The 15,054-nt window shown below is 40.6% G+C and overlaps 1 non-coding gene across 1 annotated transcript; it reads left to right on the top strand.

The window, feature by feature from the left end:
• Nucleotides 1-477: 477 nt before the first annotated feature.
• Nucleotides 478-584, top strand: LOC141615798 (small nucleolar RNA R71). The gene has a single exon (XR_012530194.1). It is a non-coding gene; the product is annotated as a small nucleolar RNA R71 (small nucleolar RNA).
• Nucleotides 585-15,054: the final 14,470 nt, after the last annotated feature.

Raw genomic sequence — 15,054 nt, 5'->3', positions numbered from 1 at the left:
TTGGTATTCTTATTATAGTAGTTGGAATAAGGGGTGCCACTCTTGTATGCTTGGAAAGCATTTACTTGTTCATTTGTTCCCCTACATTCGTTTTGATCATGCCCTAAGGTTCCACAACTTTCACATACTCCATTTGGGATTGAGGATGATGCCATCATAGCATTAACATGTTGTTTGCGTGATTTGGAAGCTTCTTTAAGTTTAGCCATGGCCTTCTAAATCTGTAAGTTGATGGTGTCGATATGAGCACTTAGTTGAGCACCCAATCATGTGACGGAATCTACCTCATGCTTTCCTCCTCTAGTGGCCTTTCGAGGCCTACTACATTGGGAATTATGAACCGCCATCTCTTCGATTTTGGCCCATGTTTGGTTGTCATCAACTTCGGTAAACCTCCCATTAGATGCCATATTAAGCCCATTGCGTGAGTCTTCATAAAAGTCGTTCCAAAATTGTTGAACAAGGAACCACTCACCAAGTCCATGGTGTGGACAAGAGCGACAAGTGTCCTTAAATCTCTCCCATGCTTCATATAATGATTCTTTATCGCTTTGCTTGAACCCAGTGATTTGGGTTCTCAACATGTTAGTCTTTTCCGGAGGATAGAATTTCTTGTAAAAGGCAAGTACTAACTTCTTCCATGAATCAATACCAAGGGTAGCCTTGTCTAGGCTCTTCAACCATTGCTTTGCGGTTGTGATCAAGGAAAAAGGAAACAATACCCATCGAATTTGCTCGTGACTAACTCTGGTTTGAGAAATTGCATCACAATAGTCACAAAAAGTCTCCATATGTAAATGAGGATCTTCACTAGGCATCCCTCCAAATTGACTTCTCCCAACTGATTGTATAAATGCGGATTTGGCATTGAAATTACCGGTTAAATGTGGTGGTGCAGGAGTACCGTTTGGTAGGTTCTCCTCGATTGGTACGGAATGAGATTAAAATTTAGGCATTGTTGGTTGATTTTGTAGTTGGTTTGGAATTGGGTTATCCTCTCCTTCTCTTGTAAAAGGGTTGACAAACTCAATGTTATTTGGTTGAATGTCCACAACCTCTCCAATACCCAAAACTCTTGAAGTACCCCTAACAACTCTTCTATTGTTGGTTAAGGTCCTTTCAATCTCGAGATAAATAGGCAATGGATTTCCTTGTGATCTCCTAGTCATACAAAATATCAAACAACTAGTAAACAATTAGAATAACCTTGAAGAGATTGACTTCCCCAAGGTAAAGAAAGACACAATTCAAAACAATTAACGAAAATCAAATCAATTGAACACCGTCCCCGGCAACGGCGCCATTTTTGGTTCGATATGTGGTCGTCGTTAAAGCTATCAACCAAAACAATATTTCTAACTCTAAAAACTACTCTTTAGTGGAGTGGTACGTAAAGGTCGGATCCCAAGGGACGAGTATTGATTTAGGATTTCAATTGCAAGTCGCTATGTCTTAGGGTGTCACAAATTTGGGTTGAGATAAGATGTAATCTAAACTATCAACAAGATGAATTAAATCAAAGTAAAGCAATAAAAGGGATTTGTAAATAATTGATTAAGGGCATTAGGGTGTCATGGGTTCAAAATGGAATCATGGAAATAGATCATACAAACATGTTCTCAAATAGATGCAAGCAACTTATTGTTGTGATAGAATCGAGTTAGTGTATATCTTACAATTCCTAGGAAGATTTAGCTCCCGGAGCCGAGTCGATCAAGACTTTACAACACCGACAAGTCGACTTAGTCTCTTCCTATTCAACTCTATGCATGGTCTAACAAGGCTTGAGTTGGCTTATATCTTACAAGCCTCATTGAAAAGATAAGAGATGGGTAAAAAATGCAAGGTTTCATAGTCTAGCATTTCATCAAACATAACATGTGCATAGATTGAAATCACAACAAGCAAACAACTAATTATGGAAGCATATTAAATTAATCATAGATCTAATCCTATGATTGATTCCCCTAAATTCCCATTAACCCTAGCTAAGAGACTACTCACTCATGTCAAGTTTAACATGCTAATAAGGATGTCAATCATATTAGCAAAGCAAACCATGATGACCAAGTAATGCAAATGACAATAATTAAGCAAAGGTAAAAGGGATTATACCAACTTGAGTTGATCCAAATATAAAGCAAAGAATAATAGAAGGAAACTTGATGATTGATGGAGAGTTGTCAATCCTCCAATAAACCCCAAATAATCTTCTAATTACCCAACTACAACTAAGAACAATTAAGAGATTAAGGAAAGATTACGATGTGATTAATATTGAAATGTGTATTACAACTTGGATTAAGACTAAATTAAGAGATTAAAATGAGATTAGGACTTAATTCTAAGGTTGATGATAATCTAGATAGTATACTAGGGTATTTATACTAAAATTAAGTACAAGGATTAGGGTTACTAAGGGCTTAAATGACGATTAAGACCCTAAGAGAAGTTGACGATTTGCAAGTCCCATAGGGACATGCGCGGATTGAGCAGAAACTCCCCAGAGACACGCGCGTCCTAGGATGAAGAATGCTCAGGTCCTGTAAGAAGATCCGTGCGGATTGAACCTTGGGATGCTCGGATTCTGGTCTGGGACGCTCGTCCTGAGTTCGGGACACCCGGATCCTGGGATAAGGCTCCTTCTCTTATTCTTGGCTACCTAACAATCCGTGGGGAATGTCTTAGGGATGCAAGGATCTTCATAATTGTCCAATTCACTTGATTTATTTGCTTAGGCCTTTAGTGTTGGTCTCCTCTTCGATGCTTGGTCATTATATGCGATCCATTTAGCTCCATTTTTCTCCATAAATGCAAGGCTAGGAATCCTCTCCTACCAACGACACAAAACCTTAAAGAATATGCAAAATGGGGAACTAAAGATAAGAAATGACCCTAATAATGACTAGAAAGCATGGGAACGAGGTTAATTCGGGGACTAAATTTGCACAAATATGAGTCACATCAGCGAGCCACCTAGTTGTGATTAGGGGCTTCTATTTCAGATCAAAATTCGGTTTTGGCTCATTTGATCCGTGTTTTAGACCATGTTATGTATTTTTTAGCATGTTAACGCAATAAAAAAAGATAAAAAGACATGAAATAATAGGATTATTTACACCCTCATACTTACATGCTAGGTCGTTGGCGAGAAATGAATGGAAGTGTAAAAACTTGTTCGGTCGGAAAACTCAGTTGAAAACCGTTTTAGAAATGCAAAGAGTGTTTCTTTTGTTTAGTGATTGTGTAGTTGGTCGAAATGGTCGGTCAAGTGATTTAATGCACGATGATGGTATCAAACAATGTGTATGGATTGTATTTTCGATCGGTAGGTCGAAAATACGTGTCGGTTTGTGACTTGAGAAGTCGAGTCTAGAATTTTAAGGGAGAAATAAGGGGGCGGACACTCACGTACCTTCAAATAGTGGCATTTGAGGAGTATTTATAGAGGGTTGTGTGGTTGTGTGCGTTTTAAGCGACGTGGCCACCTGGGCTACTCGAAGAGGCGCGAGCCATTTCGCGGGTCTTCGAGCCGTCTTGTCATTATCACGCACTTGAAATCATGGTTTGTTCTATCCTAGGTTTTGGATGTTATGATTGTTTTACTTGACCATCAAGTATACCGTGTATACTCAACATGGAAGCTTTGTGATGTTTGTTTTTTGTGTTTGACTTGGTTTTTTTCGTTGTTGGAGTCGGGATTTGAATTTTGAGTCGGTTTTTGGTCCGGTGTCGGTTTTGACTCTAGTTAGTGTAATTGCAAACCCGTCGTCGTGCATAAAACACTCCAGGTACTTTTGAAAGTTTTGAAAAAATTTTGTTCGAAATCGTTTTGAGTTTTCCGACGTATATGGTGTGGTCATGTGGTTGTCACACACCCAATCAAACACATTTATACTCTCAACAAACAACTAGTAAGTGGTTAAGTCGAGGTCGATCCATGGGACGGTGTGCTTTGGGTTCTAAGTCTATCTATCTCAATTTATGCTAGTGTCACAATTGATTTGGGTTTGTAGTCGCGTTCTAAACTAATGAAAGCAATAAAGTAAAGCAAACAATGAATTAAGAGATATAAACAAATAATAAAGATACCAGGATGTCATAGGATCAAAGGGGAATCATGGTAAGATAGCATAACGAGTTATATAGATGCAAGAAATTTATTATTGTTGGATTTTAAGTTAGTTCATGTCATATAATTCATAAGAAGATTTGGGTCCCGGAGCCGAGTCATTTGTGACTGTAGAACACCTACAAGTCGACTTAATTCTTCCTATTAAACTACAAGCATGATAAACCGAATCCAAGGGAAACTTACATCTCGGAGCCGAGTCGGTTAAGACTTTACAACACCTACAAGTCGACTTGGGTTTTCCCTATTTACCTCTATGCATGGTATAACAAGGGTTGAGTTGGTTTATGTCTTACAAGCCTCATTGAAAAGATAAGAGATGGTCAAAAAATACAAGGATTCATAGGCTCACATTTCATCAAACATGATATGTGCATAAGTTGAAGAATAATAAGCAAGCATTCATATGAACTCATTAAGCATAAATCTATCCCATGATTAACTGCCCTAATCCCCCACTAATCCTAGTTAAGTAACTACTCACTCATTATCATGGAAATCATGTCATCAATGGTGTCAATCACAACAAGTTTAAGTACGATAAAAGAGTGAAGAAATAAGCAATAAAGAGTAAAGATTAAATAGATCATACCAAACTTAAGATGAACAATTGGAAAGGAAAGAATAATAGAAGAAAACTTGATTGATTGATGAAGAGTTGTCAATTCTCCAATAATAACCTAATAATCTTCAATTACCCAATAAAGCTTGAACAATAATTATGGAAAGATTAATGTGGAATGATTGAGATTAATCTATTCTAATCTACTCCTAATCTAAGACAGATATTTAATCTAAGACAACATTGCCACCACTAAGAGAGCTTGGTCTTTTGGTTATTACAAATGGAGTATATATAGTGGTACATCATTAGGTTAAGCAAGGGTAGATTAGTAAATAATAATGCTTAAGTGTTGAATAGAGCTTTGCAAGTCCCGAAAGAAATGCGCGGATCATGTGGCAACTTCTGGGGAGATCCGTGCGTCTTGGCTTGAAGCACTGTTGAATCTGTGAAGGGACTGCTTGGTTCACTGGGGAGATGCTCGGATCATAGCTCCTTGATCCGCTTGTCCTGTGGTCAGGCCGCTCGGACCATGGCATTCTGGTACGCTAGTTCTGTGCTCAGGACGCACGGATCCTGTCACAGGGTTCCATCTTCTTGCTTATAAGTCTTCGATCCTTATATATATACTCTTTATTCTTACTTCTTTGGTCATTGTTCTTGCCTCCTCTTCATACTAGTCCATCCAAGATCGTCAACAAGTTTCCGAATATGCGCGAGAGACGGGAATTCCGCCTCATTATGTCCTTTCCTACACGACATATAAAATGCAATAGGAAAGCAAAATAGAAAGGATTTGACGGATAAAATGGTCATGAAATGCTATATTAGTATGCAAAATGGGTTCAATTAGGGGACAAAATGCGCGCAATTAAAAGTCACATCAAACATCCCCACACCAAACTTTTACTTGTCCCGAGTAAAGAGGTAACTAGAACTAGAGCTTTATTTAAAATATCCTAATAATATAACCGATGTGAGAAAATTAGCGGGTCTCACTGCGCCCCTTCAACTCACAAAAAGACATCTATGAGGTAAGATGCCTTCTTGCAAGGCAAGGTGGGGCTTGCCAAAATGGCGATACATCCAAGCATTTAGCACACAAAACATGTAATGGATGCAACTTACAAAAGAATAGCCACTTTCCTCATCTAAGTGGCAGAAATCATCTAAAGCGGAAGTAATCTAAGGGTACACACTCCATTGTAGATATTATTTCTCTAAGCTACTAAGTCTAAGAGGATACCAACAAATCACCTCCAAGTTGTGTCAAACTAGGATACCTTTGTCCACAATTGCTAAATGCTTTCGCCAAGAGTAGACTCCCTATGGCGTTAGAAACATTGTAGGATCGCGGAATTCCCCTTCTTGCCTAGACAAGAAGAAGGGTCATTCCCTCTCCACCATGCAACTAAGAAAGGATTCATCAATGGATAAAAGGGATCGATATGTTTTGAGTTTCACAATGGTAGTTTGCTTTTGTTTTGTTTCCCCCCAATTTCTTGTGGTATTTGACTTTAGAGAACATTTCTTTTGCCACTTTTTATGTTTTGGCAATTTGATACATGGTAAAAAAAAAATTTCAATCTTTTGCATTTTCGAACATTTTTCAAAGTAACCCCATTTGGTAGCAAGGGTACTTTTATTGAAGCATAGGAGTTCTTATTTTTGTACTCCTCTTTTCTTTGATGAAATTTGTGCAAACTTTTTGATTTTCATTTTGGTACTTGAACTCAATTTGGAGATTTTTATGCCCATTCCCTTTTTATTGATAAAACATGATGATAGAAGTGGAAGATGGTTGCATGGTTTCAAGGTTCACCTTGGAATAAACGGTTGCCAAGGAGTTATCACACCACAAGGTACTCTTGACTACGCCTTAGTCCATGGGTCAAAAGATACTAGTTTGACACATCATAGGGTGTCTTGAGGGTATTCTAGCAAACAAAGTCTCAAGGAGAAAAATTATCTACAAGGGCGTTATATACGCTTGTCAAGTTTCCCAAATAGCCATTTTCAAAAAATTTCTAACCATGCAACTACATGCCATGATGCAACTAACATATATACAACTCTATTGCATATGCTTCTATCAATTATTATGCCATATAAACTAAATGCAACTCCTAACAACACATAGATACACAAACCCTAACAACAAAATACACAACATACTCCTTAACATGTAAGCCCATCCTCCTCATATGAGTAATGAAAATAAATGGAAGGGAAATAGGGATTAGAGCGATCATACCAAGCGGTCTTCATTTTCTCTTGCTAATGCATCAAATGTAGTGTTGTATCTATGTGAGAAGAGGACAAAAACACAAGTATATACAATTCTACACTACTAAATTAAAGAACATGTTTTTGGTTGTTGAAATTTTTAAATTTTTATGGATTTTGTTTTAATGAAATTAAAGAACATATTTTTGAGATTTTTCGAATTTTTTCAATTTTTATGTATTTTGGAATATAAATTCTCATCCCCCACTTTATTTTGGACATTGTCTTCAATGTACATGTAGGAGTAGGAATGAAAAATAAATACATGTTTTTAGATTTTTGATTTTATGGAAATGAAGTACAAATGCAATGAATGTGTAATACTACGGATTTTATTAAGTTAAGTACTCGACCGAGTAGAGCCTACTCGGCTGAGTAATGCTAAGTGTGTGCTCTGTTTAGCTTCTACCTAGGTATACTCGGCCGAGTATGATGAATACTCGACCGAGTAGAGGATACTCGGCCGAGTATACTCTATACTCGACCGAGTATCCGGCCTGGCGTGTATTTATTCAGCGGTTTGATGCGGGAGTGTTTAAGGATTATTTAATTGGCAAAGCAGTTTCTAAACATCATTTTCACAACCCTAATCATTTTTACGATATCCTAATCATTCCCAAATCTTCCACTGTGTGTGTAATCATCGTAGCTTTTGCATTCAGTCGTTCATTCCACCGTTAGTAAGTCCTTATTCCCATGTCATTGATGATTTATTCTAGGGGTTTACTTTATGTATTAATTGGGGGAAAAGGGGATTGTGCAATGTGTAATTGTGTTATGTGATTATTGTATAGGAGAAGACTTCGTAGATGAGCCATTCTAGTTGCCTGATTCTCCATATTGCCGTTGTAGCTAAGGTAGGGATTCCCTACTCAGTTACTGTTAATTGATTTAAGATTGTGTTTGTATTGTAATTGTTGTTATCTGCTGATCATCGGTGGTGATGTGGTTGTATTGTGACGGTGGTGGTGTTGTGACAGCTGTGATGCTGTGGTACTGTGATATGTGTGTTGTTTATTGTGGAGTCACTTACGGGAGTGGCTTCACACCCTAGTTATCCCTCCGTGGAACCCGTCACGGGAGGGGATGTGCACATTAAGGGACAGGGTCGTCGCTCGTTAATGAGCGGGATTTAGGTGGGGATGGGCTGCGGTCTCCCACCGGCGGAGTGGATTAACTTTTGCGATGGGTAATGTGGCAGGGCTGCACACTTCGGTGTGTAGTCAGTTATTGTGGAAGATGATCAGCCGGTTATAGTATTTGTTTTTCTTATCTTGATTGAACGCTACTGGCCCCGTTATTGTTGTTTGTGGAATCTCCTGTGATCCATTCGGGGATGGTGAGCAGGCTTGACAGGTATTTCATTTGGTGAGCTTGGGCGTTCATGGGGGAGTCGTCTTCAGCAGTTGTAGTATCACAGTTACGAGTCTTAGTTATGATTTTGTAGTCGTCAACTGTTGGTTTCACTTTGTTGGATTTGGTTTAGATTTGGTTTGTTGTAAACATTTATACTTTATAGTACTTCTAATAAATGTGTTAGGACAAACGCTTTTGATATATACTAACCTCGGGCAACCGAGATGGTAACACTCTTTCATGGTGGGGTGGTCCTGGTAAGGCACCTTGGTATGAGGGGGTGTTACAAAGTGATATCAGAGCCAAATATTCCGGCACCTAAAACAAATGAACATAATGAACTTAGGGAGTCTAAATAAGATGAACCCGGGGGGAGTAGTTTGGAGCTACCGCAAAGACTCGAGAGACGTCTCGGAGTCGCAATTTGGCCCTAACTAACTCGAGCCGGTCACGGGGGGAAATGTGTTGAGAGTTATGTCATATATGTGCATGTATGTGAAGGTCCATGGTTGGAACATGTGGTGGTAAGGAAATGTGTATGTGAATTTGATAATGGTATATTGAGTATTGAAACGAAGTGGAAGGAACCAAAATGTGAAATCTGGTGAAACGGTTTTAGCATGTAAATGATTGGCATGATTACATGTTTAATATGTGGCATTCGAGTTTCTGTCATTATATGTTTGTTTGTTGGGATAGAAAGCATGATAGAGGATACCGTGTATTGTTTGTAGCTCGTTTAGCATGACTCGGCCGAGCGGGGCAGGTACTCGACCGAGTAGGGGGTACTCGGCGGAGTAACCAGGCACTTGACCGAGTGTTGTTTGGCAGTAAGTAGCAGTGGCTACTGGATGTGTTTACTCGACCGAGTATTTCGGCATACTTGACCGAGTAGAGCATACTGGGCCGAGTGATGTTTTATACTCGACCGAGTATGAGTTTCGTGAATTTGACGTTGGCTACTGGAGTACACTACTCGACCGAGTATCAGTAATACTCGACCGAGTAGTCCTTACTCGACCGAGTATTGCTGTGTACTCGGCCGAGTGCTTCTTTGGCGGAAGGTCACACCCATTTTGAGACGTAGGCTTTTGTGCTTACGTTCCCTTGTTTCTTATCAGCTCAAAATGCCGCCTAAAAGAACTGCCGTGCAAATTCAAGCTTCTGAGATGACCATTGATGACATTGCTCGTATGATTGAGCAACAACATACTCTTCTTGAGGCTCTCAAGAATGTGGGATAGGGGAACGAGAAGCCGGTGGACGCTACTCAGCTTAGCATCATCATCGCCCGCTTCAATCCACCCACATATGAGGAAGTTGGGGAACCAAAGTTGCTTGAGATGTGGCACTGTGATATGGAAAGTCTCATGGAAGTGGTCAAGTGTCCGGAGGATATGATCGTTGAGTAGGTAGTTTACTACCTGAGAGGTGAAGCCGCCCTATGGTGGCAAAATGTCAAGGAGGATGCTAGAGCCTACTACCAAGCTGAGGGCCTGGGGGCTATTCCTTGGTCTGGTTTGAAGAGCGCTATGAGGGAGCAGTTTGTGCCAGAGCATAATCGATACAAGATGAGATCTGAGTTCAATTCCTTCACCATGGCCGATGATATGACAGTCACCGGGTATTATCACCGGTTGCTAGAGTTGTCTCGTTATGTTGAGGACATGCAGTTAGGACAAAAGAGTTTGGCTCTTCGTTTCGAGAGGGGTTTGTTTGCCAAGATCATGAACCGTCTACCAGCTGGAGTCGCCACTGATCTTAAGGAAGTGTACCTGAGAGCGGGTCAAGCTGATAGAATGGTAGATTTCTCAAAAGAGATTAATGAAAGGACTGCTGCCGAGAAAAGTAAGGCTGACAGTGGAAGCACCAATCAGTCGGGCAACAAGAAGGGCAACTTCAACCATGCCAAGGCTTTTTCTGGTGGAGCTGGTTTCTCCGGGGGATCTCGTGGTTGGGGAAAAGGTGGTGGTAGGAGTATGAGTTACAACTCCAACCTTACATGCTTCAATTGTGGTGGTGTAGGCCACAAGAAGCGGGAGTGCACAAGTGCTAAGACCGGAGCAGGTTCGGGAGCTTATCATGGGGATTTCTCTCAGGGGCCGACTCAGAGCTTTTCTAGCAACCGGCCGGGTGGATCATGGGGCAACAGAGGTGGACATAGCTGTGGACAATGGGCCCACGGGGGCGCTTGGGAGGAGAACAAGCGTTTGCATTTTGTGGAGTCGCCACCAATTTTTATGGGAAATTGGAACCGTTCGAATACCTCGTGCCATGTCAAGACACAAAGTAGAGACATGAACACCAAGAACTCGTTACCCTTAGCATTCTATGTCTAGAATGACTCTCGTGAATGCCAATGAACACGGATGTTCACAAAGATCTGGAGTAAGGGGTGAGGGTACTTTTTAGGAAGCTCTTTTGATCGAACACCTAATCCCGCCCGCCTCGATAGCGGCCTCTACTAATGATTAGGGACATCATCTATACTCGATATATCGTCGATTATATGCATGCAATGCAACATCCAAGTTTTAATCCTAGCATGTGAAGATTAGACTAAGTCGGTTAACACGTAATTTAGCATACAATTAATGTCGAAGTAGGATTTAATGCTCAACTACATGTGAAGGCAGACAAATGATACAAGAAATATGATAAATACAATAGGAAAATTACAATAATGAAAATTACAATAATTACATTGGGTTTAGCAATTTATGTCGAAAATACCTTTAAAACGTATAATTTGAGAAAAAGAGTAAAAGAAGGCATTAACGAACAAGTCAGTAGGCAATAATACGATTAATAGTAAATTATACGTAAACTAATTAAACTAGGTCAAGCAACAACGGAGTTCAGAGACAGAAATCAACCTGGAACAGGCACAGCAGGACTGCGCCCTTTGGAAGAGGCGCAGCAGTTGCTGCGTCTGTTCCAAGGGTGAGTTCTGGCTGTGAAGCCGGAACTGCAAATCGTTAATTAGTAAATGGTGAATTTAATGGTTAATTAATATACTTACTCGGATGGAAGTGATTAATAGATTATTTACATGTAATTGAGTCATGAAAGCAATAAAACACGGATGAAACGAAATTAAGACGAATTTATTTACATGGATGAACGATTGATTAATGACATGGGTGAACAAAATAGGTTAAACATGACGAATTAACGACAAATTAATGACGAATATGACAAAAGAGAGATGAAAATATATCAAAGATCGAATTCCAGAAACCCGATATGAATGAATCAAATTTCTACAACCCGGATTGATTTTAATGCCGAAATCCCGCAAATATGAGATTATAATGGATTTAAGTCGAATTTTAATGATGGATTAAACGTGTTAATGATGAACAATAATATACAGGTGAAATTGTTAAGCTATTGTATCAAAGAATTAAATAAAACAAACGAAAACAAACAAAGAATGATGGATTGACAGAGGACTAAGGAAGAAGGAAGAAAAAGGAAGCAGGAACTGCGGCAGCCTCACGAAGAGGCGCAGCAGGAACTGCGCTCCTTCGAAGAGGCGCAGCAGTTGCTGCGTCCTTTTTCGACGGCCTGTCTTCTGGAAATCCGTAAAAGGGTTTTAAAGCACGGTTTTATAAATCGGTTTTAAAGAGGTGTTTTCGACATAAACCTTACATTAATGATTACAAAAAGTAAATAACAATAACAAAAGAGAGATTTACACCCTCAGACTTACATGTTTGACGAAATGAGATGAACTAAGTTATCGATTAGTGATGCTCGACTCGAATGTAGACGAAAGTGCCCTCGTAAGAGGAAAACGATTAGATTAATTAAGTTGATTAGTGTGGAGTTGGTCAAATTGGTCGGTCATGCAAACGAGGCGGGTACTCAGAAGGATCCGAACTTACGTGGTCGAAAGTTCAAGCACGTAGACGCCAAAAAAGTAAGAAAAAAGGTCTAGAATGCAAAGAGAGAAGAGAAGGGCGGACACTCGCGTGAGAAATACGAGGATCGAAGGCTCCTATTTATACTAATCACGTGAAGGAATAGGGTTTTCGGAGAGACTTTGGAAGTGAATCTCGGAAAGATATGAAAAAGATACGAGAAATACGCAGAAAAGGACCTGGAAAGAGGCGCAGCAGTCACTGCGTCTCTTGGAAGAGGCGCAGCACCTGCTGGGTCTGTTCCCAAGTGGTTTCCTCCTGCGGAAGAATGATTTCCGTGTTTAAGTTATGGAATAATGGGATAATTTGGTTTTCCTTAATATCTTGTATGAATATTAAGGGAAATAGTTTACCAAAGATTAAAAGATTGTGAAATATTTATAAAATATGGAATAGAAATATCCGGAACATTCCAGAACATTCTGACTCGGGATTTAACGGTTATCAGAAAATGAAGACGGTTTTAGGCCTGGACACCAAATGTACTCTAATTACTGTCAAAACGACCGTATCGGCACGTAGATGACAACTAAGAGGTAGACATTAGTGTTTGAGCAATCACTTGACGATAAACTTACAAACTGTCACAAATCGTTTCGCGTACCAAACATGCAGCCCAATCATCACCGGGTGGTTTGCGGGAGGTGCAGAAATGAGGTATCTACAGAGCCCCCACTTTGACTGAGGCTTGGACAAGGCGAAAGTCAAAGTATAGCCATCAGGTCAATCGAAGATTACAACCAGACGACTATGGCGACGCGAGGCGGCTCAAACGGGTCTGAGCCAAGGACCTGTCGTCGGGAACATTTTAGAGTATGTCGACTATCGGGGAGGGTCGTTTAAAGTCCATTAGACTACGTAAGGAGGCTCGCCAGCCATAAGAAGAGACCATACCTGAGACTTCTGGACGAAACGGGACTGAAGACGCTTCGGCGAAACTCTTTGGTCTGAAGATAACTTGGTTTCTGAAGGTATGAAGGTATATCCTGAAAATGTGTATCTGAAGGATTATAAGGAAACAATGATTTTGAGGAAAAACAGCAGGACACAGTCTGGAACTGCTGGGAGAAATCTGTTTGTGTTCAGCTTCAAACAAACTTCGGAAGAATTCGGGGTCGATGTTGATCTTCATGTCTCGAGAGGAAGTGACTGTCGGTCGTGAACTCTCGTTGGGGAACATAATCGGGAACTTATCTCCATGTCTCGAGAGGGATAGTCTATCCGCTTACTCTCGCTGGGGAATATAAAGAAGGTGTGTCGAAACACTTGTAAAGGAATACCCGCTCGTTGTGACAAGCAAAGTCTTGGAAGCGATAAATAACGCACGATAGCCTGCTGTTGGCTTAGGAATGCGGGTCTGAACGAAAGATAATCGTCAAACGGACCAAAAAAGATAAAATGGCAACGGGGAAGAAGCGCACCAAAGATGGGCCCACAAATAACAAACTCATAACGAATTTTTGAAAACTCGTATGGAGGGAACACCAGGAGGAGGCGCAGCAAGAGCTACGTCTCTTGGAAGAGGCGCAGCGCCTGCTGCGTCTGTTCCTTGAAGTGTCTTTTCTGCGTAAAAACGCGATAAACAGAGGGTTTTACTTCATTTGTTCGAAACACAAATTCCTCAATTTCTCTCTCAAATCTTAACCATTTCCGCCAAAATTTGATTCAAAAGCTTGGATTCATCATGACTAATCGAGGTATGTATATCATTCTTGCATCAATCTTCTATATTTGCTTAATTTGGATCGAAAAAAATCAGGGTTTTCAACCCAATTAATTCGAAAATTTGGGGCTTTTCCCCCAAATGGATTTGCCTTGTAAAATTGATACTAGAAACGGATAATTGGTAATATAAGGAACATAACCATGTATTGGTTTCAAATTTTCGTTGAATTTTGAGCATTTGAGTGAAATTGAGACGGTTTCACAGCTAAACCGTAAATTGCTTCGAAAATAGCCTTAGGATTGCCCATTTGAGATGAACCTTGATATTTGGGATCCTTGGATGATGGGTAAACTTCCTACCATCTCGGAATTTTGGTTTGTGACGGCTTTTTCAGGACACTTTTCTAGGGAATAATCGCCGTTATAACGAAATCCTGTCAAAATTTCGACTCGAACCCATGACTAGGCTTCAACTTAGGCTTGACTTGACCCTAATTACCACATGAGTGATCGGGTTAGTGAGAATACGGCCAAATATGGCGAGAAAAGAACGATTTTAGAGCTTCCGAAGGCTCGAAAATCCCCTAATCTAGGCTTGTCGTCACGTGACACGGCCTAAATCTACTTTAATGTTGCAGGTGATGAGGCTTCTACTTCTGGGAGAGCTCTTATGGAGATAGACACTGCTGTTTACCCTTCCTGTGCCATCGAGGAGGCTTTGGAGGAGGCTTTCACCGCCGCGGTGTTGGCTGCTGGGGACGAGGTCCACGAGGAGGAGGCTGTTGAGGAGGAGGAGGCCCCGAGGCGGGCCAACGTTGGACGAGGAGGTCGTCAGTTGAGGGGAGCACCCGCGTGGGCTGAGACCTGGGACAACAGACACTTGCTTTGGGCTGCAGAGGGTCACCTGTCCTACAGGACGGTGAAGAGCTTGGTAATCTTGAATTCATTACTCATCACTCATCTTCTTTCATGTCGATTTGCTCATATCTTTTCCAATTTTCATTCAAAACTAAAGATAGCTTTTGTTTCAAATCACAATAGGAGGCCGGGAACATCAGGTCGTTCTCGGGTTACACGACGGCGATGGAGTGCTACGAGCGGCTGTCGGCGGAGGAGCGCGCCATGAT

This window comes from Silene latifolia, chromosome 11 (assembly GCF_048544455.1).
Source record: "Silene latifolia isolate original U9 population chromosome 11, ASM4854445v1, whole genome shotgun sequence".
Lineage (NCBI taxonomy): Eukaryota > Viridiplantae > Streptophyta > Magnoliopsida > Caryophyllales > Caryophyllaceae > Silene > Silene latifolia.
The sequence above is the reverse complement of the archived record's forward strand: the minus strand, read 5'-3'. Positions and strand labels throughout refer to the sequence as shown.